The sequence below is a fragment of the Microcaecilia unicolor genome, chromosome 12 (genome assembly GCF_901765095.1).
Source record: "Microcaecilia unicolor chromosome 12, aMicUni1.1, whole genome shotgun sequence".
Taxonomy (NCBI): Eukaryota; Metazoa; Chordata; class Amphibia; order Gymnophiona; family Siphonopidae; genus Microcaecilia; species Microcaecilia unicolor.
In genome coordinates, this window is record NC_044042.1 from 28,118,087 (window position 1) to 28,144,507 (window position 26,421).

The 26,421-nt window shown below is 44.8% G+C and overlaps 1 protein-coding gene across 1 annotated transcript in view; it reads right to left on the reverse strand.

The window, feature by feature from the left end:
- HMGA1 (high mobility group AT-hook 1) overlaps positions 1-16,023 on the reverse strand; it is a 47,418-nt gene extending 31,395 nt beyond the window's left edge. Inside the window, exon 1 of the mRNA XM_030220981.1 lies at positions 15,840-16,023. The gene's annotated coding sequence lies outside the window, so the exon portion shown is untranslated. The remainder of the gene's footprint in view (positions 1-15,839) is intronic.
- Between the last annotated feature and the right edge of the window lie 10,398 nt (positions 16,024-26,421).

Sequence of the window (26,421 nt, forward strand, 5' to 3'; positions counted from 1 at the left end):
ACCCTGAACCCTACAAGTTCCATGATTCGCTGTGCTGTAGCTTAGAGCTGGCCCTGTGTGCCAACACAAGACCCAGGCTACCCCAGCCAATGAGCCCTCCCTAGAGAGGGCTGTTTGTAAAATGCTGTGAAGGACCTGCCCGCTAAGGATGGCCAAAGACAATGAAAGTTTTGGGGAGAAAAGGAACTCAGGAAAGGCTCTGAACTTCTGCCACAGGCATGTGGGTTGAGTGGAACTGCTGTGGCTCAAGGACACCCAGGAGAAGGTAGCGATTGCATATAGCAGTTGTCATCACTCCAGGATTGTCCTGGAATCTCCAAGAATAAAACGGCAACTCTCCAATTCAATAATCCTGGAGAAACACAGGCTTTATCATCAATACAAGCATACCAGGGCCAACCTGATAGCTCAGTGGCTGTGTGGTGGATCTAGGCAAGAACTCACCCTCAGCTTCTTCTTATTGCAAATATTCTTGGAAGCTGCACCCCATCAAATGTTTGCCGTTTCTGGGGTTTAACAAAGAAAACCCAATGAGCAAAGCCTCTCAATAACAGAAGACCAAGAGGATGAGGTGAGAGAGAACAAACGGACATCCTAAATAAAGCAATGTACAGCCAGCACAAAAAAAATATAACTGTGCCTCTGTGCTAGCAGGTAAAATATGAAACAAAGGTTATGGAAAGGCTTACCACAGGGGCCCTCAAATCCAGTCCTTGATGTCCACAGCCCAGCCTGGTTTTCAGATTTCCGCCATCAGTATGTATGAAATCTATTTACATTTACTGCTTGCATTGCATGAAAACAGATCTCATACACACTATTGTGGAAAACCTGAAAACCCAGGCTGGATTGTGGGCCTTCAGGACTGGATTTAGAACCACTGGCTTACTGTTTAGCTGCAATTGCCACTTGGTTACCATACCAAGTGACAATTGAGCACAAATCAGAGCAGTTCACAGAGTACAAATATATAAAAGTAGAGAAAGGAACTCCAATAAAATAATAGGAAAATTATAAAACATGTAGACAACATTCACTTGGGGCAATACCAGGGGAAGAGTTCTACAGGATTGGGGGAGGGGGGTATGTGTGCTGCATCATGGGTTCACCAGTTATCAATACTAAATTCAAGTCGTTGCAAAGGCAAGGTGAAATTAGTGAGTCTTAAGAGCGAAATTAAAGTTAGTGTAGGAGGGCTCAGCTCTAAGGGAACGTAATAGAGAGTTCCAGAGAGCAGGTGAAATAAAAAAAAAGAAAGCACTGTTTCTAGTTAATTCCCATTTTGTACTCAATGTAGGGAGAAGGATGAGTCGATAATCGTTCAATGAATGAAGACAATGAGACGAGGTATAGGGGACAGTAAGGGAGACTAGATAAGCTTGTTTGCCTTCGTGAAAAGCTTATAAGCAAGGGTGATGATTTTGAATTTAACCTCCGGAAGGGATAGGGCAGGCGCCAATGAAGTTGTTTTAATGAAGGAGTTGCACGATGTCTTTGTTTTGCATGGCAGAGGACTCTACCTGCCATGTTTTGTAGGGTTTGTGTTCTATTAAATTTGGTCAGGATGACATAAATTGCGTTACAGTAATCCTAACGGGAGTTGATGTGGCATAGGAGATGCAAACAGCCAGTATCAGGTAATTTCTAGCTGCTCCGAGCTGACAAAGTGAATACAAGCCTGATTTCATTACAGAAGAAGAAACCTGTTGAGTGAAAGAAGGGCTGAGTCAGAAACTCTCCGAGATATTTAAAAGATGAGACAGCGTCAACTGGGTGGTTGAAAAGGGTGGGTGTAAAAGGAGGAGGGGGACAGAGAACCCGTAATCCAACAGGGCCACTTGTGTTTTCAGGGTTGAGAATAAGATGGTGGGTCTGAACCCAGTCTGCTACATCTTTGAGGCACAACTGGTGAGGTGGCGATCTAGTGTGCCAGGGTGTGTATAATGAACAAGCACCATGGCTTTAGTTTCCGTTTCCATTAGCTATGATCCATGTGTGTGGAAGCTATTTTGCTTGTAGGTAAAATACAGTCTTTCATTATTTATATTTCAACAATTTTTATTAATGATCCAACATGTTAAACACATTCGACAGACTCAATGTACAACAGATTAACTATCAAGCCCTACTTAAACAACCATAGTAATGCATTCATCATCAATGTTTTTTTAACAATTTTCTCCCTTTCCCACCCTGACCTTTGACCCTTCCTGGGTTTTATATTTATTCTGTTTATGTTTCAACACTTTTATTTAAGGCAACAACTTGATAACCCAGCCCAAATTACTATATTAGGAACCGTCCTTCCACTTCCTCAGTTTATCAGATGTGAAGCTTCTTGGGTCACAACGGTTAAGTGCACGCTCCGGTTAACTGCTTGTATTTCTTTGGGTCCCAGACCCTTGCACTGAAGCAGATTGCACTGTATTTGGAATGCCCCTGACCCGCCCACACTCCCATTTTGGGTGCACAACACTATAGAATAACGTATAGGTAGATCCGTGTGTATGTCCAAATTAGTGCCAATTAATGTCTATAATTAGCTCATTAACTATTATTTTGCACCTGGATCTTGGATCTGTTCCCAAATTTGGGGGTTCATCTTACATCATCACCAAAGGCTTGTAACACCTTAGGACCAAGACCGACCAAATTGCTTTTTTCAGTTCCGAGTTCAAATTTTTTAAAAATAAAGTAATTAAAACATGCATAAAAATGATGTTTCATCAGATAAATACATTATATGCTCAAATGAATAGAACTATTAAAACATGGAAAAAAAAATACTAAATACTAAAAAAATTTTTAAAAAGGAAGGGAAATGCTATACAGAGACATCATAAACTGGTAATTTTCTGTGAACATCAAAGGATATGACTAGACATAAGATATTTATATATCCATATGGGGATGGGACGACTTTCCTATGAAGAGAGGCTGAGAAGGCTAGGGCTTTTCAGCTTGGAGAAGAGACGGCTGAGGGGAGATATGATAGAAGTGTATAAAATAATGAGTGGAATGGATCGGGTGGATGTGAAGCGACTGTTCACGCTATCCAAAAATACTAGGACTAGAGGGCATGAGTTGAAGCTACAGTGTGGTAAATTAAAACGAATCGGAGAAAATTGTTCTTCACCCAACGTGTAATTAGACTCTGGAATTCATTGCCGGAGAACGTGGTACGGGCGGTTAGCTTGACGGAGTTTAAAAAGGGGTTAGATAGATTCCTAAAGGACAAGTCCATAGACCGCTATTAAATGGACTTGGAAAAATTCCGCATTTTTAGGTATAACTTGTCTGGAATGTTTTTACGTTTGGGGAGCGTGCCAGGTGCCCTTGACCTGGATTGGCCACTGTCGGTGACAGGATGCTGGGCTAGATGGACCTTTGGTCTTTCCCCAGTATGGCACTACTTATGTACTTATGTACTTATGTACTTTTTTCAGTTCCAGCCAAAACTGCCACCAAAATTCATCACCTGGTTTTGGCCAAAACCAAAACTCAAGTTTGATTGTGTGAATGTGTCCAGTGAGGGCTGCTGGGGATTGTCGGAGCTTGCAGTCTGTATCCCTCTGCTAAACCCACAATATCTAAGCCAGAATATAACAGTTTTAAATAATGAAAGACTGAGGGAGGGGATGTTGGGGGATTTATCGTCGTTAATTAGGGTCATAGATTGAGTAGCTTAAGAAGAAGAGAGGTTACATGTCAAAGTTTTTAGGAAAATTTCCCCAATATGCTTATGTTTTTGGAGAATTGATAGACTCTATACATACGTCTGTGGATATTATGTATTGCTCGCCATGCATCAATAACAGCGTTGAGAAGTGAAAAAGCCAAATGAAGGTCCAGAAGGTCCACTGTATAACTTCTTTAGCCACTGCTTCCAAATTTCCCCAGTCATCCATGAATTTGCGTTAGCCTCGTATGACACAGGAAGTCACTTAACATTCTTGAAGCAACGGGGCTGTTTGCTCTTTCCAATGACAAGTTGTTCCAACTTCTCACTCTCATCCATATTGCAGCAAAGGAGGATCATCAGTTGGTCCTTTGACATTTTACTTCCTGTAGTTTCGGCTTGCTTGAAGGCAAGTGTTCCATCAGGAATCGCTCGCCAATAGAGACCGTTTTCGTCAGCATTGAAAATGTCACGAGGTGCAAACCTGTTCAAGATGGTAGGAAGAACTGAAACAACCCAATTTTCAGCAGCAAAGTCATCAGCGTCTTGTTTCTCACCATGCTGTTTCTTGAATTTTATGTTGTTCCTCTCCTTCCATCTTTCCTACCATCCAACAGTGGCTTTGAATTCAGTTAGTCCAAGACTTTCAGCTAGCTGATTAGCTTTCTCCATAAGCAGTGGACCACTGACAGGAAACTGTCTGCTCCTGACTTGAGAAAACCACCAAAGAAGAGCATCTTCTACATCCTCAGCTTTCCCGCCCATTTACGTTTCCGGTGTGGATTTGTATTGTTTTGCCAGTCTTCCAGAAGCTGGTCTTTCTGCTTCAAGATATGTGAAATTTGACTGGGATTGACACCATATTCTTTAGCAATAGAAGCTTGACTTTGTTTGTTTTCTAATTTTTTAAGAACTTCTATTCGTTCAGCCAGTGTTAAAGTCTTACAGTTGCACGACGATGATGACGAATTCAACTCCAGTGTACACTCTAACAACATTCTTTCGCTTATTCTGCCTGTGGCAGTTAACCAATGAGATTTCAAATTTACTGCCCCTTTGTCACGCGCCAATCGGCTTCCATATTCCGTGCGTGCGCTTATGCGGAGTCTTTCCTGCAGAGCAGCGGTCTTAAACCATGCATATAAGCAAATCTTGCACTTATCAGTGGTGCGCTAAACTGAAGTTTGTTCCCATAGACATTGATGGCGCCAAAAACAGGACCGAAGTACGGCATGCAGTTAAACAGAGCATGCGCTTATCCGACGTGCACTTAAATGGAATGCACTGTATTTAGGTGCAGTGTTGTAGAATACCAAGACTGTGAGTCCAATTTGTGTGCCAGAATTACACCAGGTTTCAGCAGGCCTAAGTCCTTGCACCCACAGTTGGGTGCGGGAATCCGCTCTAAGCGCTATTCTATAAAAGGTGCTTGGTCCTGAGCGATCTTTATAAAACAGCACTTTCCCCGAAACTTTCCTGGTGCCTAATTTTGAGCCTGAAGTATTGACTTTTATTTTATTTGATGCTGCTACTGATCAGATTGTACGTAGATATATGGTTGATTGTTTTATCATCATGTTTCATCATGTTTTATTACGTACATACCACTGTACCTGCCGAGAACATTAGATTGAGCGATTACAAATTGTTTAAATAAACCTGGTTCATAAAATCATTTACGGAGATGCCCCGGTCTACATGTTAGACCTCATGACCTGCCACCCAGGAACACTAAAAATCAGCTTTCCCACTCATGACAGGCTCAATGTGGCTTACATATTGTATACAGGTACTTATTTGTACCTGGGGCAATGGAGGGTTAAGTGACTTGCCCAGAGTCACAAGGAGCTGCCTGTTGCCTGCAGTGGGAATTGAACCCAGTTCCCCAGGACCAAAGTCCACCACTCTAACCACTAGGCCACTCCTCCACTGTAACACATTACCACTGTACCTATTATTCCAAATTTGATCTCTTTATACCTGTTTGCTTAATTCTACTATATCACTTATGTCTTTATGTAATACCACTTGTATCTTTCACTCTGGAATGGCGATCGCCATGATGGATCAATGTAAGCCACATTGAGCCTGCAAATAGGTGGGAAAATGTGGGATATAATGCAACAAATAAATAAATAAATACATTTCAAGATTTCAGCACTATACATACAGGCAGGATATTTTCCAGTCAGGCCAATACAATTGTATGTGCCAATAGATGGGTAAATTGGAAAATCACTTTCTTGCTTGGTTTCAAAGCCAGAGTGAATATGGAAGCAGCATTTGAACTCGTAATTCAGAGGATCAAGAGACACTTAATTAATGCAATACACTGCATTACTTACCAAGTGAGAGAGACTGCATAGTTGCCCCCAACCCTCCAAAAAGTGTCCTGAGTTTTCAGAATACACTCAATAGAAATCTCTTGAATATTTAATTTCTTTTAATTAGCTACAATCCATTTATGTATTGGTCAACCTCAAGGGTAAGACAGAAAACCCTGCTGTAACACTGCTCAGAATTCAACTTGTCTTTTTCTTGGTTCAGCTGTTTTCCATTTGGTCATATTCCTTGGTCTCCTTTCCTTTTTGTCCCAATATAATCCATGTAGCACATTTACACTTAATCTTGCTATAAAAGATGTGCATCTTGTTACTACCACATTGTCTGGGTTCTTTTTTTACTTTTATTTATTGATTTTGTAACATTTACAAGCATTAAATCTTGTACAAAGAACTCAGAACGAAAAAGTACAAAAGAAACAATTAGGAGGAATATTCCCCCAATTTTATACAAAACAATGAATTCTTTCTTAGACCACCAATTTAAAATAGTATGGGGGGGGGGGGGGGGGGTGAACATATGTAAGGAGAATATTCATTCCAGTAGTAACATATACAGGCAAAAAAAAAAAAACACTAGCGCAAGCTTATCCTGTGGTAATTTTGCATGCGCCTACACAAACTGCATGCTAATATTTTTTAATTTCTTCACCAAGGGGGCAGAGAGTGGGTGTTTCTGTGCTAATCAGCTAGTGTGCGGGAATGCAGATGCACTGATTAGCTGTGTGAGCCCTTACCGCCTACAAAATGTGTGTCAGTAAGGGTTCATGCGCTCTTTTTTTTTAATGGCCATGAACTAATGGCAAAAATTAGTGTGTGGCCATTATTTTGGAAAATTTGCCATTTTCGGGCTGCGCTAAAAATGGCCTTAGCAATGGGAAAGACCCGCGTAATGGAACATTAATTCCACATATTAGCACAGCTTAGTAAAAGGGACCCCTAAATATCTATTAACAATAAATCAACTATATCTCAACAGAAAATAACAGAATACATACACAAAACAACAAACCACAGTTAACATTACTTAAATACAAAAATAAAATACATTGTAAATACTAATTTCAAATTCCCAGGCACAGACTATAGACGTTTACCTGGCACTGGTCATATTCTCCAGTCTCTGAACTCTGCACAAATGTGCAATAAAACCAGTGCCAGATAAACGTCTATAGTCTGTGCCACTACTACTACTACTACTATTTAGCATTTCTGTAGCGCTACAAGGCGTACGCAGCGCTGCACAAACATAGAAGAAAGGACAGTCCCTGCTCAAAGAGCTTACAATCTAATAGACAAAAAATAAATAAAGTATCAAATCAATTATGTGAACGGGAAGGAAGAGAGGAGGGTAGGTGGAGGCGAGTGGTTACAAGTGGTTACGAGTCAAAAGCAATGTTAAAGAGGTGGGCTTTCAGTCTAGATTTAAGTTGGCCAAGGATTGGGCAAGACGTAGGGGCTCAGGAAGTTTATTCCAGGCGTAGAGTGCAGCGAGACAGAAGGCGCGAAGTCTGGAGTTGGCAGTAGTGGAGAAGGGAACAGATAAGAAGGATTTATCCATGGAGCGGAGTGCACGGGAAGGGGTATAGGGAAGGACGAGTGTGGAGAGGATACTGGGGAGCAGCAGAGTGAGTACATTTATAAGTTAGTAGAAGAAGTTTGAAAAGGATGCGAAAACGGATAGGGAGCCAGTGAAGGGTCTTAAGGAGAGGGGTAGTATGAGTAAAGCGACCCTGGCGGAAGATGAGACGGGCAGCAGAGTTTTGAACCGACTGGAGAGGAGAGAGATGGCTAAGTGGGAGGCCGGTGGGAAGCAGGTTGCAGTAGTCTAAACGAGAGGTGACAAGGGTGTGGATGAGGGTTTTGGTAGAGTGCTCGGAAAGAAAGGGGCGGATTTTACGGATGTTGTAAAGAAAGAAACGACAGGTCTTGGCAATCTGCTGGATATGAGCAGAGAAGGAGAGAGAAGAGTCAAAGATGACCCCAAGGTTTCGAGCTGAGGAGACAGGGAGAATGAGAGAGCCATCAACAGAAATAGAAACGGGAATTTGTGCCCTGGGAATTTGAAAGTAGTATTTACGATCTATTTTATTTTTGTATTTAAGTAATGTTAACTGTGGTTTGTTGTTTTGTGTATGTATTCTGTTATTTTCTGTTGAGATATAGTTAATGATTTATTGTTTAATATCATATTTAATATACATACATACACACAAACATAAAGAGCAAATCAACAGAGATACCATATTGATCCAATCGTCAGATGAGGTTTGGGGCTTTTTTTTGTCATTTAAATGTTTAAATTCCCCTATCCCCCCTCCCCAATTTTTATATGAACAGCCAAAGCAGAGACAGGAAATGTCCCAGATATAGCCTGATGTTGCCCTTCTGCTGCATTTCTCTTTTCCAGTTAGGGCGGCCCAGCAGCAACTGCTGCATTCTGCTCTGTCCCTGCCCAGCACACAGCCTGGTAACGGCTCTTTATCTCCCAGAATACAGGCAGCAGGGAGAAAAGATCAGACTGGAGCAAGGTCAGTGAGGTAAGAACAGGGTCCTGATGGGGATAGAAACAGATAAGGCTGGTGGGGAGACGGGGAAGGTAGAGACAGGAGAGACTGCAGACATGAAAGGATGCCAGAGGAGGAGGGTGGAAGAGAACAGAGCTAGCCCTAGAGAACCTGCTTTCTCTTGCTGCCAGTTTTTTTCGCATTTTTTCGTACCTCTGAGGATTTCCATCACATGAGCCCAGTGGCGTAGCCAAGGGTGGGCCTGGATGGGTCCAGGCCCAACCACTTTGGGCTCAGGCCCATAGGCGGTCAGTGGCCCAACTGTTTGGGGAGGCTAAAGGGGGGTGGAGTTAGGGGTGGGGCCAGGGGAGGGGCTTGTATTCATAATTGTCTGACAACACACAGAAAAACAAAATAAATAACAATAAATAATCACCCTGTACAAGTATTAACTCTCATATCATAAATCACTATATATACACCCAATATTTTAAAAACATAAAACTTATTTTGCAACCTTAAATATAAAAATATCTGTCATCCCACCCTTTGATACCAAACCCTGAAATGACATGGAAAACAAATTGTTGTTGCCTTTTCCAAAAATGCAATATTGTTAATGCAGAATAAATCTCTAACTGAAAAAGCTTAAGTGCTTAATTTGAGGGTTGGTGCTTGTTAAAAACTTGCGGGCTGCCAAGATATTTTTCTTTGTTTTGAAGTATTGACTGTATGTACTACTACTACTTATCGTACGCAGCGCCAGTTCTGATTGCCGATCTTTTGGCCATACCTGGTTCCCAAAGACGCCCAGGGAGCAGGCCGTGGACACCTCGTGAGAGCCGAACCAGACAGAGGCGATCCGCGAGGGCATGCCTAGGATGAAGACCTGGGCCACCGAGCAGATCACCTGGCCCAGCAGCGTCACCCCGAACAGGTCGGGCCGCACGCTGCCCGTCTTCACCAGGCCCCCGTGCAGTTCAGGGCCGAGCCGGCCAGCATGATCACCCGCAGCCTCCGTCGCTCCAGCAGCCAAGCCACGGGGAAGAGCAGCGGGATGTACGTGCACATGTAGCTCATGGACATCCAGTCGATGGCCAGCGCACTCGACCTGTAGAAGCGCATGAAGATGTTGCTGATGATCCCGTACTGGATCCACTGGAAGGTGTTGCACAGCGAGTAGCAACTGAAGAGCAGCAGCACAGCCCTGCGCCGGCGCTGCCTGTTCAAAAGTGCTGCGTTTGTGAGGGCAGCCAACGGAAGTCCACGATTGGGCTGGGGAGGATTAGCCTCCCCAAGCCTCTTATACGGGCGCCTATGCTCAGGCCCACCCAGTAGCAGCACACCTATGATGTGGCTGTAGGGATTCCCAAGCCCCACCAGCTGAAAACTCCAACATCTGTCCCTCCTGCATACCTTGTAAATAGCAGATCTTCGCCTGCAGCAAGCAGCGACTGATACATACTGCTTGAACTGGCCCCACTAGCCTTCCCTCTGACGTATTCCCGCCTGTGCAGAAACAGGAAGTTGCATCAGTGGGAAGGCTGTGGGGCCAACATGACCAGTGCATATTAGTTGCTGCTCGCTGTCGGTGAAAATCTGCTATTTAAAAGGTATGCGGGAGAGGGGGGATGTTGAGAGACCATATATGGCATGCACGTGAGAAAAGGAGAGAGCTAAATCACCTGTGGGATGGGGCAGGGTTCTTCTGCCATCCATCTTGGGCCCAGGCCCACCCAAAATTGAGTGTCCGGCTACGCCCCTGCATCAGCCTGAATATAAAGCAGTCCTATTATGTTTGGGCATGATTAAATATGACCATCTCTAGGAAAAGTGACTAAAGTCACCAGAAACAAAAAAATGAAGTTTAATGAATTCTGTTAGAGCAAACAAATTGTGACACAACAGTCAAAGCCCCATCCTTTTATGTGAAAAAAAAAAAGTTACAGAAGTTCAAACATGTAACTTTTTTAGGCGCTTATGGACCCAGCCATTCTCAATATTTTGGATCCGTTACTTTAGTCACCTTTTCCCAGAGATGGTCACAAATGTGTTTTGATATATGGGCCCCTATTGCTGTTCAGATTTCTCTTTATGTGCCTAACACACATATGGCTGGATACAGATACTTACAAATACCCCCAGGACTCCAGTACAACCAATGTGGTCACACAGAAGCCTGACTTCTCCCTAGATCTAAAGGGACCTGAAGACTCCTGCTCAGAGTCTTTTTAATTCCACTTATCTCTATGCCAGCCTAGGAAACACTTCCGATAAATATTCCAGCATGGAAACCCTTCCTCCACACTGACATAAGAATGCCCATACTGGGTCAGACCAATGGTCCTTTAGCCAGGGCCGCCGAGGAGGGGGGGGGACAGGGGGGACAAAAGTCCCCGGGCCTGGGCCTCCGGAGGGGGCCTGGCGACATCGCAGTCCGACCCGCCTCCCTCCGTCGCTCCCAGCACTAACCTTAAATGCCTCCTTTCACCACCTTCACAGCAAGCAGCAACAGGGTAGGCCACTCCTTCCTTCCGTGTCCCGCCCTCGCCCGACGTAACGTCCGCGAGGGCGGGGCACGGAAGGAAGGAGAGGTCTGCCCTGCCGCTGCTTGCTGCGAACGTGGTGAAAGGAGGCGTTTAAGGTTAGTGCAGGGCCCGGCCCGGTAGCGGGTGGAGGGGGGCCGGCGACCTCGGGTGGGGGGGGCCCAACGACGACCTCGGGTGGTGAGGGTGGGCCCGGGGGCGGCCTTGTCCCGGGCCGGCTCTGGCTCTCAGCGGCCCTGCATTTAGCCCAGTATCCTGTTTCCAACAGTGGCCAATCCAGGTCACAAGTACCTGGCAGAAACCCAAATCATGGCAACATTTCATGTTACTGATCATCTATCTCAATAACAGACTATGGACTTTTCTTCTAGGAAGTTGTCCAAACCTTTTTTTAAAACTCAGATACGCTAACTACTGTTACTGCAATGAGTTCCAGAGCTTAATTATTCTTTGAGGGAAAAAATATTTCCTCCTATTTGTTTTAAAAGTATTTCCATGTAACTTCATTGAGTGACCCCCCCCCCCCACCTTAATCCAGAGGCGTAGCCAGATAACAGATTTTGGGTGGGCCTAAGCAAGAAGTGGTGGGGCACCAAGTTTTCTTCCCCTCCTCCCCCACCAAAAAAAAAAAAATGTCAGCTGGCGGGAAAATGCTTTTTTCCACCTTGGCAGTCTGCAGCAGGCATGCGCTGAAAACTGAGCATGCGCAGGTGCCAGTATTGTGGAGAGTAGCGTTTCATTGCCATCAGGAGGACGTCTTCAGCTGGCTGAGCTTGGGATCTCCACCAGCTACCGCTAAACATGTGCTACTGTTGGGTGGGCCTGAGCCCTAAGTGGGTGGGCCCTGGCCCACCCAGGCCCACCTGTAGCTACGCCACTGCCTTAGTCTTTGTACCTTTTGAAAGAGTAAACAATCGATTCACTTTTCTACACCACTCAGGATTTTTTTATGACCTTAATCATATCCCACCTCAGTCTGACCAGTTATTCTTCACCTTGCGAGACCTATAGCTGGTAGCAGGATATAAGTTTGACTGTAGGATATCGATCTTTATCCAGGTCAGTTCTCTACTATTCTGGGGTAAATGGCTATGAGTTATGTACAGGATCGTGAACTCCACCACTCGTTCCACCACCAAGCCCTACTAGCAACAAGCCAAACGACCACCAAAACTGCCCGAACCTCTGACCTCCTAGGATCCTGTAGTCTTGCTGGCCGGTGCCTGGACACCAGCAACCCGCGAACACTGACATCTTCCGAACTCCAGACGGAAGCCCTCTTTGGCAGGATGAAAGTATTAAAGGGAATGCTAGAAGTCAATTGAGAGACTGCGAATGGCTCGTACTCCACAAATGGGGGTGGGGCTCATTACCGTTTGGAGACGCTGCACCAAGAGAAACCTAGCTGGTTTCTGGGGAGGTGACGACTGCTGGTACCAATCTAGCAGAATCAATGGGTTGCGTTTCCTTTCAGTGCCCTTCTTCCCTTGCCCCCGTTCTGGAGGGTCTAAAGAGTGGATTGCTTGCAATCCCACAAGCTATCAACCCTGTTCTTACCACCACGATAGACTATAATCATAATTAGTATTAACAGCACCGTTTTAGGAACATAGAACCAGAGAAAATGACGGCAGATAAAAGGCCAAACGGCCCAACCAGTCATCCGCTATCTCTTCCTCCCCCTAAGACAGGGGTAGACAACTCCGGTCCTCAAGAGCCGCAGCAGGTCAGGTTTTCAGGATATCCACAATGAATATGCAGGAGATAGATTTGCATACCATGGAGGCAGTGCTTGCAAATCTATCTCCTGCATATTCACTGTGGATATCCTGAAAACCTGACCTGCCTGCGGCTCTCGAGGACCGGAGTTGCCTACCCCTGCCCTAAGGGATCCCACATGCCTGTTCCTCACTTTCTTGAATTCAGATATAGTCCTCATCTTCAACACCTCCACCGGGAGGTCATTCCACTCAACCACCACCTTTTCCATAAAGAGGTATTTCCTCACATTTCTTCTGAGTCTGACCACTTTTAACTTCATCTGATGCGCTCTTGAGCCAGAGCTTCCTTTCAGTTGACAGAGATCTGCCTCCTGTGCATTTATGTAACATAGTAGATAACGGCAGAAAAAGACCTGCACGGTCCATCCAGTCTGCCCAACAAGACAACTCATATGTGCTACTTTTTGTGTATACCCTACTTTGATTTGTACCTGTGCTCTTCAGGGCACAGACCGTATAAGTCTGCCCAGCACTAGGCCCGCCTCCCAACCAACAGCCCCGCCTCCCAACCACCGGCTCTGGCACAGACCGTATAAGTCTGCCCAGCACTATCCCCGCCTCCCACCACCGGCTCCGGCACTGACCGTATAAGTCTGCCCAGCGCTATCCCTGCCTCCCAACCTCCAGTCCCGCCTCCCACCACTGGCTCTGGCACAGACCGTATAAGTCTGCCCCGCACTATCCCCGCCTCCCACTACCGGCTCTGCTATCCAATCTCGGTTAAGCTCCTGAGGATCCTTTCCTTCTGAACAGGATTCCCTTATGTTTATCCTACGCATGTTTGAATTCCGTTACCGTTTTCCTCTCCACCACCTCCCGCGGGAGGGCATTCCAAGCATCCACCACTCTCTCTGTGAAGGAATACTTCCTGACATTTTTCTTGAGTCTGCCCCCCTTCAATCTCATTTCATGTCCTCTCGTTCTACCGCCTTCGTATCTCCGGAAAAGGTTCGTTTGCGGATTAATACCTTTCAAATATTTGAACGTCTGTATCATATCACCCCTGTTTCTCCTTTCTCCAGGGTATACATGTTCAGGTCAGCAAGTCTCTCCTCATACGTCTTGTTACGCAAATCCCATACCATTCTCGTAGCTTTTCTTTGCACCGCTTCGATTCTTTTTACATCCTTAGCAAGGATTCGAACCAGCCACCTTCTGATTACAAGACTTATGCTCTAACCACTGCACCACTTATTCAGTTATGCACGGAGATATTTAAATGTCTCTATCATATCTCCCCTCTCTCATCTTTCTTCCAAAATATGCATATTGCGATCTTTAAGTCGGTCCCCATATGCTTTATGACGAAGACCACCTTCTACACAGACTGCATCCTGTTCATATCTTTTTGAAGGTGCAGCCTCCAGAATTGTACACAATACTCTAAAACGTAGACTGTCCCTGTTTCTTGTAGCTTTCAATCTAGTGAGGACAGACAAATGATAAAATATAAGGGGAGCATTCTATAAGTGGGCTCCTCCAGTGAAAGCCTACTCTAGAATGGCATCTGGGCACTCCGATTCTGCTATACTATACTCGTGGCTTTTTTTGAGGGGGTACTTGGGGGTACTGAGTACCAGCACCTTTTCCACTGTCTGCTACAATTGACCCATGGACCCCAAGGTTTAATGAAACAGCTCAGGCTCTACACACCAATTCTGCCTTGTCATAGATTCTGTGACTGGTTGCAGGGGCCTGGCTATTGTAGAGTGAGTCACTGAGTGTTTACCCCACCCTTGAAGGATGGCCTAGCATTTGAGTACCGGCACCTTTTTTGCTAGAAAAAAAACGCACTGACTATACTAGTGTAACCTGACATCAGCGCACCTTACATTTACATCAGCCATAGATCTGGCATAACTGTGGGCACCTAAATGCAGTAAGGAGAACCCTTGTAACTTACAGCATTCTATAAGTTACACGTGTAAGCGGAAGCCCTGCCTATGACCTGCCCATGTGTACGCCCTTTTGCATTAAGCACTATTCTGTAATGGTGTATGGGCATGTGCTAGTATTCTGTACATTTACACACACATTTTGGAAGACTGAACACAATATTTAAGGAGGTGTCTTACCAATAACCTGAGACGTTATGGAGGGCCATAGTGAACTATGTGCAGGTAGTGAAGTCGCACAGGGCACAAGGGAGGCAGGTGTGCCATAACTGTGCCCTATCCATTACCTCCCCTGCTTGGCCATGATGCAATGGGTGGGGTGGGGCCACTAGGGGGGTGTGTCACACAGGGCACATTTCTGGCTCAGGATGCTCTTACACTCCCCAGCATCCCATTGGCTGTAGTCCTTTATCATATTATTTTGTTATGTTAAGATCAGACATAATATGTACCAACCAAGAGGGAGGCGTTGCTGTGATCAACTTCCACTCCACATCTTATACCCTTGGATTTCTGCACCCCACTTTCATAACATTGCACTCTTTTTCAATGAATCTTAACTGCAGCTCTGAGTTTTCCTAGTCCACTTCCCATTTGGTCTTCTCCAGCCCAGGTAAACCCTATTCAATGCACACCCTTGAGCTAATTCCGTAGTCATCCAATCAAAGAAATGTATGAAATTTGTTTCGCCTGATCTCCCTCCTGTATAAACTTGCTGCTTTGTTCTTGCAACTATCTAGATTCTAGATATTTCACACTCCTTTTTTTTTTTGCAGTCTCCATTAATTTTCCCCCACTTCCTCTAAATTATATATATTATTCCTCCAGTCTCACTGGACCACACATGTACCCACAAATCAGAGAGCAACCACAGGCAGAGATCACTCAGCGCCCACACACACAGAGGCAAAAAAAAAAATGATCTGTCATGTGTATACACACTACTGACATGCAGCTATCATTCAACAATTATACAATACACACACAACGCAGATTTACATGTATTCAAGTCATCCCCGTGCAAATCACAACCCTGATAGAAAAGGTGCTTTCAAAATAACAAGAGTTAAGAAACCATCAGCCACTCACAGAATGCAAGGCCACCGCGCTCTCTTCCTGTCCTTTGCTCCTGGGTCGCCTTTGATCCAATTAAAACATAAAGCCTTTCTTTCCGGGCTGCTGCTGCTATCTGAAGCAGGGAGAGAGAAGCACAGAAATATACACACAGCACCAGGAGCCTTTCTTTTATACCAATAAAAAAAAAAATCTCTTCTTCAAGGGAAACTGGGTCGAACCCATTCGGGGGAAAGCCGAAGAGGAGGGCTGCAGGGCTAACTGGAGGGGATCCAGCGGCTAAAAATACTCAAATCCCCCAGAAATGAAAGCAAAGCTACCTGGCTACAGGGAACCTGAGGGGCAGCCAGGGCTGAGGCCAGCGACGTCACTGTCAGGGGCGGAGACATGCAGATAAGGGGAGATTTAAAAGGACAGCTAGGGACGGCAAAACTTCCAATGCGTTTGCATGTTGACAGAGCTGAGGCTTGTTCAAAATCTCGCATATTGCATCGTCTCTCTCTCTCTCTCTCTCTTTCTCTCTCTCTCCCTCCCATCCCCGTTTGCTTTTTTTGTTCCTAATTTGTTTATATCAAATACAAATCCACCTATGCAACCAGCTTTTCCTACCTAAGCGCACAACTATGAAATGCATTGCCAAAAGCAGTAGAAACTACGCTTGACCACCTAAATTTTCCGAAAGCACTAAAGACCTGTTCAGAAGAGCATACCCCACTGACCCAACATAAAAATACCTGGTCACCTGTGACACAATGTAACCAAAGACCGTAAAGGACATTACCTGACTCTTCTTCCCCCTCTCCCTTTCTAAGTTCCCCCCAACTGTTTCCTACCATACTTATACCTCATTATACCTCAATATCACTTTGTATTCATTTATACTATGTATTTGTTCAGACCGTAATCGGCTAACGCCGTTAACGGTTATATGTAAGCCACATTGAGCCTGCAAAAGGTGGGAAAATGTGGGCTACAAATGTAACAAATAATAAAAATAATTATAAATATAGTAGCTGATGACAGATGAAAAACCATTTGGGCCACTGTCTCCACAGTGAATATGAATGAAAGAGATTTGCATATAATGGAGACAATGTATGCAATCGAGTTCATACATATTCAATGCAGATATCCTGAAAAATTGACTGGCAAGGGGTACTCCAGGGCTACACTTGGGAAACACTGTCCTAAAGTGACTGTGGGTTAGGAGGTGGTAAATGGAGCTCATTCTGAGGAAAAGGATGTTTCCAGCAGTGCACCAAAAGGCTGAGTTCTTATATTTTTTAAACATTTTTGTAAGCGACATTGCTGAAGGGCTGTCTGGTAAGGTTTGCCTCTTTGCGGATGATACCAAAATCTGCAATAGGGTAGACATCCCTGATGATTTGGATAGCATAAGGAAGACTTAACAAAGCTAGATGAAAGATCTGGAATTTGGAAGCTTAGATTTAATGCTAAAAAAATGCAGGGTCATGCGTTTGGACTGCAAAAACCAGAGGAAATGGTACAGTTTAGGGGTGAAGAACTTTTGTACATGGAAGAGCCGCAGGACTTGGGTGTGATCATATGTGATGATCTTAAGGTGGCCAAACAGGTAGAAAAGGTGATGGCGAAAGCTAGAAGGATGCTTGGGCGCATAGGGAGAGGAATGGCCAGTAGGAAAAAGGAGGTGATGACCTCATTTAAAATACAGTGTACAATTCTGGAGACTGCACCTTCAAAAAGATGCAAGCAGGATGGAGTTGGTCCAGAGGGCAGCTACTAAAATGGTCAGTGGTATTATGTTATGTTTATTAGATTTCCATATACCATCTTTCTGTGATACAACCAAATCGGTTTACATATTATATCCAGGTACCTTCTCTGTCCCTAGTGCGCTCACAGGGGCCCTTTTACTAAGCTGCGTAAGCATCTACGCGCGTGCAATGTACACCAAAATGGAGTTAGTGCCCGGCTACTGCGTGGCTCTTGCAGTAATTTCATTTCTGGCGCATGTCCGAAAAATAATTTTTATTTTTGGACGCGCATATTGGACGTGCGCCATGTCACATTTGACGCACGTAGGTCATTACCGCCTGGTTACCACGTGAGATATTACCACTAGGTCAATGGCTGGCGGTAAGATCTCAGACCCAAAATGGATGCACCAATTCTGATTTTGCCACACGTCCATTTTCGGCAAAAATTAAAAAGGCATTTCTTGCAGGTACGCTGATAAAAGGATCTGCGCACACCCAAAACACGCACCTACCCTATCACAGGTCATTTTTCAGCGTACCTTAGTAAAAGGACCCCACGGTCTGTTATTATTGTACTACAGCTGAAATTCATTACAGACAACCTCGGCACTATCCATCGAGAACTGGGGTGAAATTTTAAATTAACTGGTTACCCTGGTATCTATAAATAATTATCTGGGCAACTTAGGGACTTTCTAGCTAGCTATCCAGATATCGTCCCTGAATATCATCATTATCTGCTCATGTCCAGCACTACGTGGACTGTCCGGATAGTTGGCACCAGTGTTCAGATAGTGACCAGAACTGAATATTCTGGTATATGTTTAAACATTGTGGCTGGCACAAACACCAAACATGGAGTTTAAATATTGTACATGAGTATTACCATACTGGGACAGACCGAAGGTTCATCAAGCCCAGCATCCTGTTTCTAACAGTGGCCAATCCAGGTCACAAATACCTGGCAGAAACCCAAATAGTAGCAACGTTCCATATAGAACCCCAAAGAGTAGCAAGATTCTAGAATTCTAAAGAATAGCAAGGTTCCATGCAGAATTTCAAAGTGTAGCAACATTCCATGAAGAACCCCAAAGAGTAGCAAGATTCCATTTAGAATCCCAAGTACATAAGTGTTGCCATACTGGGACAGAGCAAAGGTCCATCAAGCCCAGCATCCTGTTTCCAACAGTGGCCAATCCAGGTCACAAGTACCTGGCATGATCGCAAAAATGTACAATACATTTTATGCTGCTTATCCTAGAAATACATCGGCTTGTACATCGGTATCGGTTGCTGTTGAAAACTATATGCCCTTGAGAAAGCAGTTGACCGCGAAACAGGGTCCTGTCGGGCACACAGTGATACCGGAGACTTTATGTACATGGGATATATTGGACTCTGGCAATGTGACAGGTTCCAGCCCCAGGAGATAAGCTCTAGTCCAGGATGACGGCGAGTAATGCTTAGAGCTATCAAGTTAAGTGGATTTTGCATTACCAGTAAATTTACTGCAACAATATTTAATTTTTTGACAGTAGTGCACACCAAAAATCTTTTTTGAAAAAATACATGTTGTTGAGTACACAGATGGACACGTAGAGATTTAGGTTTGCACAAGACACAGTTTATGTGCACTATTGGTTGGTAGGAGGTGGTCTATGATTATACTAAGTCACTAGCTGGCGAGCTCGAAAGCAATTTTGACATTAATATGTCTTTGTGACGTTATGAGACACCTTCAATAATCAATATACACTTGTGCAGTACATGTGCTTTGTCTGACTTAGGTTGTGTATTTCTACAAAGGTACTTTTGGACAAAGCAAAGCCATTTTTTGTTTTATTTTTTGGTATCCTAGAAATAAGCAGTGGATTTTCCCCAAGTCAATTTAATAATGGTCTATGGACTTTTCCTTTAGGAAGCCATCCAAACCTTTTTTTAAACCCCGCTAAGCTAACCACTTTTACTACATTCTCTGGCAACGGATTCCAGAGTTTAATTACACATTGTGTGAAGAACATTTTTCTATGATTTGCTTTAAATACTACTTTGTAGCTTCAGCACATGCCCCCTAGTCCTAGTATTTTTGGAAAGGGTATTGTCCTAATCTTGAGCTGGACTTCCTAACCGGATAAGTCCCAGTGACTGGATTATACCCAGATTTTCGAGTTTCAGGTTGATTAAAATGTGATATACTGCCCTAGAGAAAAAAAAAAGTTCTTCCAGGGCGGCTTACAATGATACATAGAATTAAAATATGAGAAAGCTGAGGTCGAAGAGAAGGGAGTAAAAAAAGAATTCCATAAACTTTTATAGGAAAGATGAGAGACCATTATAAGGGAGGGAAAGTAGGCTACAGTTTGTCAGGCAACCAAACCTCTAGTAATAACTAGAAAATATTTGAAAGCTTAAGAGCTCATCTGCGTCATGGAATAGAAAAGTTTCAAGGTGAGAACAGAAAGGTTGCCAAACTTGTTCAAAGTGCAGATGAATGAGAAGGGCATTTGATAGAGTGGGAGCAGAAACACTAAAGGCTTATGAATAGAATCAAAACACTGCTGCTGAAACTCTGATGAGACCATTTCCAAAGGATCCGGGCTTTGCCAGGGCTGTCTGGGGCCAGAGCTATATTCGGTCTGCAAACTGGGTAAAATATCTGAATAAAGTCAGGACAGCCAAAAGACTGCCAAAGACCATCCTAACTTTATCTGGGTAGGGGTTTGAATATTGCTGGCACCCAGGTAAGTGCCTGTGACTGCCGAATACTCAGATATAAAGTGCCAGTATCTGGCTATAGCCTGGCACTGAATATCCAGTGTTTAAAAAAATGCTGAATATCAAACTCCTACATATTTAGTTTAGCTCTGCTGAATAATGGAGGATCTCCCCCCCCCCCCCCAACCTGTTGCTTTGGCTTGCAGATTGGGCATGAAGGGAAACAGAGATTGGTGCTGGGCAAAGGTATGGAAGGTGCAGAAATTGCTCCCAGCTTACTATCTCCTCTCATCGGTGGTGATGCAACAGGTTGTGGGGTGAGGGTGGAGGAGTCAATGAGAAATCACATAGGACACAGTTATGGCTCAGTTTGGTCCTGCATCTTTCCTTCAAAAATTCTTGACTTTTTCTTTTTCTCGGACTTCCAGAACATGCCCAGTTAGCACATTGCCCATGTAAAAGTGCCTCATGCCAGCCATATGGACCAAAATGTGCCACGCAATATAGTTTGAAAATTGAGACCTGCGAGATTCTGCCCTGCCTCATATCTCCCAACCTCCATCTCCTGGTCTGCTTAGGATTCCCCCTTTCTTCAGATAATCAATAAGAATGAAAGGCAAAGAGGTTATGTCTCAGGTCTGCTGTCCTTGGCTATCTGGAGCCTCATGAGGTCCTGGTGCTAGTGCAGCTTGTGGCACTAATGTGACATCACACCTTCTCACCCCCTTCTCCCTCGTGTCTGCTGACTCACACCGGATCTGGCAGGATAATAACAAAAACCCTTTTGGCCTGGGAGAAACTGGAAATGCCATTGCTGTGAGGATGTCAAATATAAACACAAGAAAAGGAAGAGACAGGAGGAGCCGTGAGTGACTCAGTCAGTGCGCTCGCTGTGGTCCTGGACATCACGTCCTTTTTATATCAATGTCTTCTACAAGCATGAACACGCAGACAGGTTGCTCTCTTAGGCAGAACACAGTATAAGGCCCCTCTTTAGTACAGGATGAATGCTCTGGCTGTTACCTTATATGAGATAAATGCTCGGGCTGCTCCCTTATACAGGATACAGGCTTAGGCTGCAAGCTGCTCCCTTATACTGACTCGATGTTGAAGCTGCTCTTTACAGGATGAATGCTCTGGCTGCTCCCTTATACTGACTGCACACTCAGGCTGCTCTCTTATATTGACTGCACATTCAGGCTGCATCCTTACAGGATGCATGCTCAGCTGCAAGCTGCTCCCTTATACTGACTACATCACTGAAGCTGCTCTTTTATACAGGATGAAAGTTCTGGCTGCTCCCTTATACTGACTGCACGCTCAGGCTGCTCTCTTATATTGACTGCACATTCAGGCTGCATCCTTTTACAGGATGCATGCTCAGGCTGCAAGCTGCTCCCTTATACTGACTGCATCACTGAAGCTGCTCTTTTATACAGGATGAAAGTTCTGGCTGCTCCCTTATACTGACTGCACGCTCAGGCTGCTCTCTATATTGACTCGCACATTCAGGCTGCTCCCTTATACAGGATGCATGCTCAGGCTGCAAGCTGCTCCCTTATACTGACTGCACGCTCAGGCTGCTCTCTTATATTGACTGCACATTCAGGCTGCTCCCTTTTACAGGATGCACTCTCAGGCTGCAAGCTGCTCCCTTATACTGACTGCACCGCTGAAGCTGCTCTTTTATACAGGATGAAGTTCTGGCTGCTCCCTTATACTGACTGCACGCTCAGGCTGCTCTCTTATATTGACTGCACGCTCAGGTTGCTCCCTTAAATACTGTAGGGTTTACTTTCAGTTTGCTCCCTTATATAGGGTGCATGCTTAACTTGTTATTTCATACAACATGGTTGCTCTGGCTGCTTCATTGTGTAGGATGCACCTATTCACAGGAGATGTTCAAAGCTCCCTCTTACAGTCAGAACATAGAAATATATATTTTGGTGAGGTGAATACATGAAATTAGCACCCCAGCTCTTTTTGTATAAGGTGTTCACATAGGCTTAGATTTTACACAGGAAGTGTTGCCTTCTTGGCCTAAGGAATGGGGTGTTAATGCCCAAAAGCTAGTCAAAATGCTGATAGCGTGGGCAACACATTTACAAAAAATGAATGAATAAATACATGTTTTTAAAATAATTAATCAATTGTTTAACTTGCCATCTTTATAAATAGGTTCCCCCAAGGCTATTTATGACTTCTTGTTTTTTACATAGCAAATGCTAGGGTGGCCACTGTTACATCCTCATAATAATACAAGTCATTCCTGTGGTAAAAGCTATGTTGACATTACCATCTTTAAAAGTCCTTAATGTGAATTTATGGCACTTGGAAGAGGCAAGATTGCAGAGGAACCTAGAAGGAAAGGAAGGGAAAGGAAAGTGAAGAGGGAACAAGGGGTGGATGGGTGATGATACACCACACCATCTGTATCCACATGTAAAATCCTACATATACCCAAGTCTGTGATTCTGTTGGCCAGACTAGAAAAACAGGACAATTACAATTTCTGTTTTTGGCTAAGCAGGACACAAGACATGTTTTTTTTAAAAACAGGATGGTCCTGTATGTGGAGGACACTCGGCCATCCTAGTGACAATCCTGCTTATAATCGAACGAGAAAAACGCCAACGTTCCGACCTAAATCGGGAGATGGACGTTTATCTCACAAAAACGAATAACGCGGTCTAATCGAAGCCGAACTTGGACGTTTTCAACTGCACTCCATCGCGGAAGCGTACAAAGTTGACGGGGGCGTGTCGGAGGCGTGGTGAAGGCGGGACTGGGGCATGGTTATCACCCAAACAGAGATGGGCGCCTTTCGCCGATAATGGAAAAAAAGTATGCGTTTGTAGCTAGAATTTAGGGCACTTTTCCTGGACCCTCATGTAGGACAGAGACAATTGCTCTGGAGATGAGAGACAGGGATAGAGACCTTCTCAGTATGGGGTGGGGAAGTTCTAGGAGAGAACAGGGGAAGAGATCCCAAAGTTGACAGAGAGAGAAGATGTTGGGGTAAGAGGAAGATCTCCTGGGATTAACATAGCAGCAAATGAGGGGCTAATTTATTCTGAGTGACTCGGAGGAAGATGCACTAAAGTCGTCGGTAATTCCGTTCCCTACTGATTCCATAGCGAATCGGTAGGGAACGGGAATTCACTAAGGAAAGGGAATGCAAATGAGCCTTGTGTAGCTCCGTTGCATTCACCATTACCTCGGTAGCCAGTCGGAGAATCGGCACGTCCCATTAGGTTATGCTCCTCTTCTTGGGTCTCTTCAGCCAATCAGAGCGCATCTAGCTTGCTGGTGTCAGCTACACGCACTCTGATTGGCTGAAGAGACCTGGAAGAGGAACATAATGGAAAGGGACGTCCCGAACTCCGGATCGACTCGAGTCGCAGGTCCCCGATTCCCTAATCCCTTCTCCTCGCTGCTACAGAAGATGAGCAGCGCAGGGAGACAAAACTAAAAAAAAAAAAAAAATGGCGAAAAGACGTCCCTCACAAGCGCAGGCAGAGTACGTCCATAAAGGACACCTCTCACGTGCGCTCGCTGCTTTTTTTTCTTCCTTTTTTAATTTTTTTGGGGCTCTTTTCCTTTCCGATTCCTCACAGGAGCCCTAACGAAGGTGCAGGACCTCACGTTAGTGGTTTCCACGGTAAGGAATCGGAAAAACGGTACTGCAGCTCATTATAATAGCCTTTGAATAATTTGCATTCCGGTTTCATTGCCTGCTACCGTGACAGGAAAAAATGCCCTTGGTGCATGCCCCGATAAACTACTTGCGTTTAAAACTGCCTTGAACCAGTTTAAAACGCAAGTTGTGGCTCGTTAGGTTTTGTGCATCTGGCTCTCGATGTCTGTAACATGAGTAAAACCTTCCTAGGTATATTAGAGCCGTGCCCTACACTCACTTTCTTCAGAGGTTCCTAAAGCATTCTCTCTCATGTCTACCAGCAGCCCCTGTCATAGAATTCTCCCCTCCCCCCAGCTCTCTGTATTTCTAGAGCCTAGAGAATCAGCCTCTCTGCCCTTATGTGGCTGACCTGATGCTCTTCCTCAATCTTCTCTTGGTGAGGAGGTGAATGAGTTCTCCAAAGAGGGTCTCTGGCAGACACTCGGGGTTTCTGCTCTTCACTTCCCCAGGGACTGAGTCAGAGGTGAGTCAGCAGCAGCCTGGAAAACAAGATTTTGTATAAACAGGAGGGGAGAGACACTGGGGCGATGCTGAGATTGGGATGAGTGGGCCCTGCTGCCTGCCAGAATCCTGCCTTCCTATTAGGTAGATGAGGAAGGTGTCAGTGCTGTACAGAGATTAAGTGCACTAGAGCACAGGTGGGCAACTACAGTCCTCGAGGGCCATAATGCAGTCTGGTTTTCAAGATTTCCACAATGAATAGTCATGAGATCTATTTGCATACAATAGAAGCAGTATATGCAATCAATCCCATACATATTCTCCTCTGACATAGAGAGACCACACACACATGTACAAAACGTCCTCTATCCAGCTTATAATTGAAAAAGAAAAACGCCTATATTGCGACCCAAATCGGGAGATAGACGTTTATCTCACAAAATGAATAAAGCGGTATAATCGAAAGCCGAATTTGGACGTTTTCAACTGCACTCCGTCGCGGATGCGGACAAAGTTGATGGGGGCGTGTCAAAGGCGTGGTGAAGGCGGAACTCGGGGCGTGGTTATCGGCCGATCAGAGATAGGCGCCTTTCGCCGATAATGGAAAAAAAAAATATGCGTTTTTAGCGAGAATTTAGGGCACTTTTCCTGGACCCTGTTTTTCCACGAATAGGGCCCCCAAAAGTGCCCTAAACGACCAGATGACCACTGGAGGGAGTCGGGGATGACCTCCCCTGACTCCCCCAGTGGTCACAAACCCCCTCCCACCACAAAATATGCCGTTTCACAACTTTTTATGTTCACCCTCAAATGTCATACCACCTCCCTGGCAGCAGTATGCAGGTCACTGGAGCAGGTATTAGGGGGTGCAGTGGACGTCAGGCAGGTAGACCCAGGCCCATCCCCCCACCTGTTACACTTGTGCTGGTAAATGGGAGCCCTCCACACCGCCCCCCAAACCCACTGTACCCACATGTAGGTGCCCCCTTCACCCCTTAGGGCTAGAGTAATGGTGTAGACTTGTGGGTGGTGGGTTTTGAGAGGGGTTTGGGGGGCTCAACCACAAGGGAAGGGTGCTATGCACCTGGGAGCTCTTTTACCTTTTTTTTTTTTTTTGTAAAAGTGCCCCCTAGGGTGGCCGGTTGGTGTCCTGGCATGTGAGGGGTGACCAGTGCACTACGACTCCTGGCCACTCCCACGAACAAATCCTTGGATTTATTCGTTTTTGAGCTGGGCACTTTCATTTTCCATTATCGCTGAAAACAAAAACGCCCAGCTCACAAATTGTCGAATAAAACATGGACGTCTATTTTTTCCCAAAATACGGTTTGGTCCGCCCCTCACGGACCCTTCTTGGAGATAAACACCCATGGAGATAGACGTTTTCGTTCGATTATGCCCCTCTATGTGTACACTATATACAGAGCTCAGATACACACGCTCACCAATGCAGAGAATGACTGCATGGACATACAGAGGAAAACGTTTGGATGGCTTCCTAAAGTCCATAGACCGTTATTAAATGGACTTGGGGAAAATCCACTATTTCTGGGATAAGCAGTATACAATGTTTTGTATATTTTTGGGATCTTGCCGGGTATTTGTGACCTGGATTGGCCACTGTTGGAAACAGGATGCTGGGGCTCGATGGACCTTTGGTCTGTCCCAGTATGGCAACACTTATGTACTTGGGATTCTAAATGGAATCTTGCTACTCTTTGGGGTTCTTCATGGAATGTTGCTACACTTTGAAATTCTGCATGGAACCTTGTTATTCTTTAGAATTCTAGAATCTTGCTACTCTTTGGGGTTCTATATGGAACGTTGCTACTATTTGGGTTTCTGCCAGGTATTTGTGACCTGGATTGGCCACTGTTGGAAACAGGATGCTGGGCTCGATGGACCTTTGGTCTTTCCCAGTATGGCAATACTTATGTACTTATGCACACAGAACATGCAGGTTTATTCACACCCACCTCCCCTACACCAGGCTTGTCCAAGT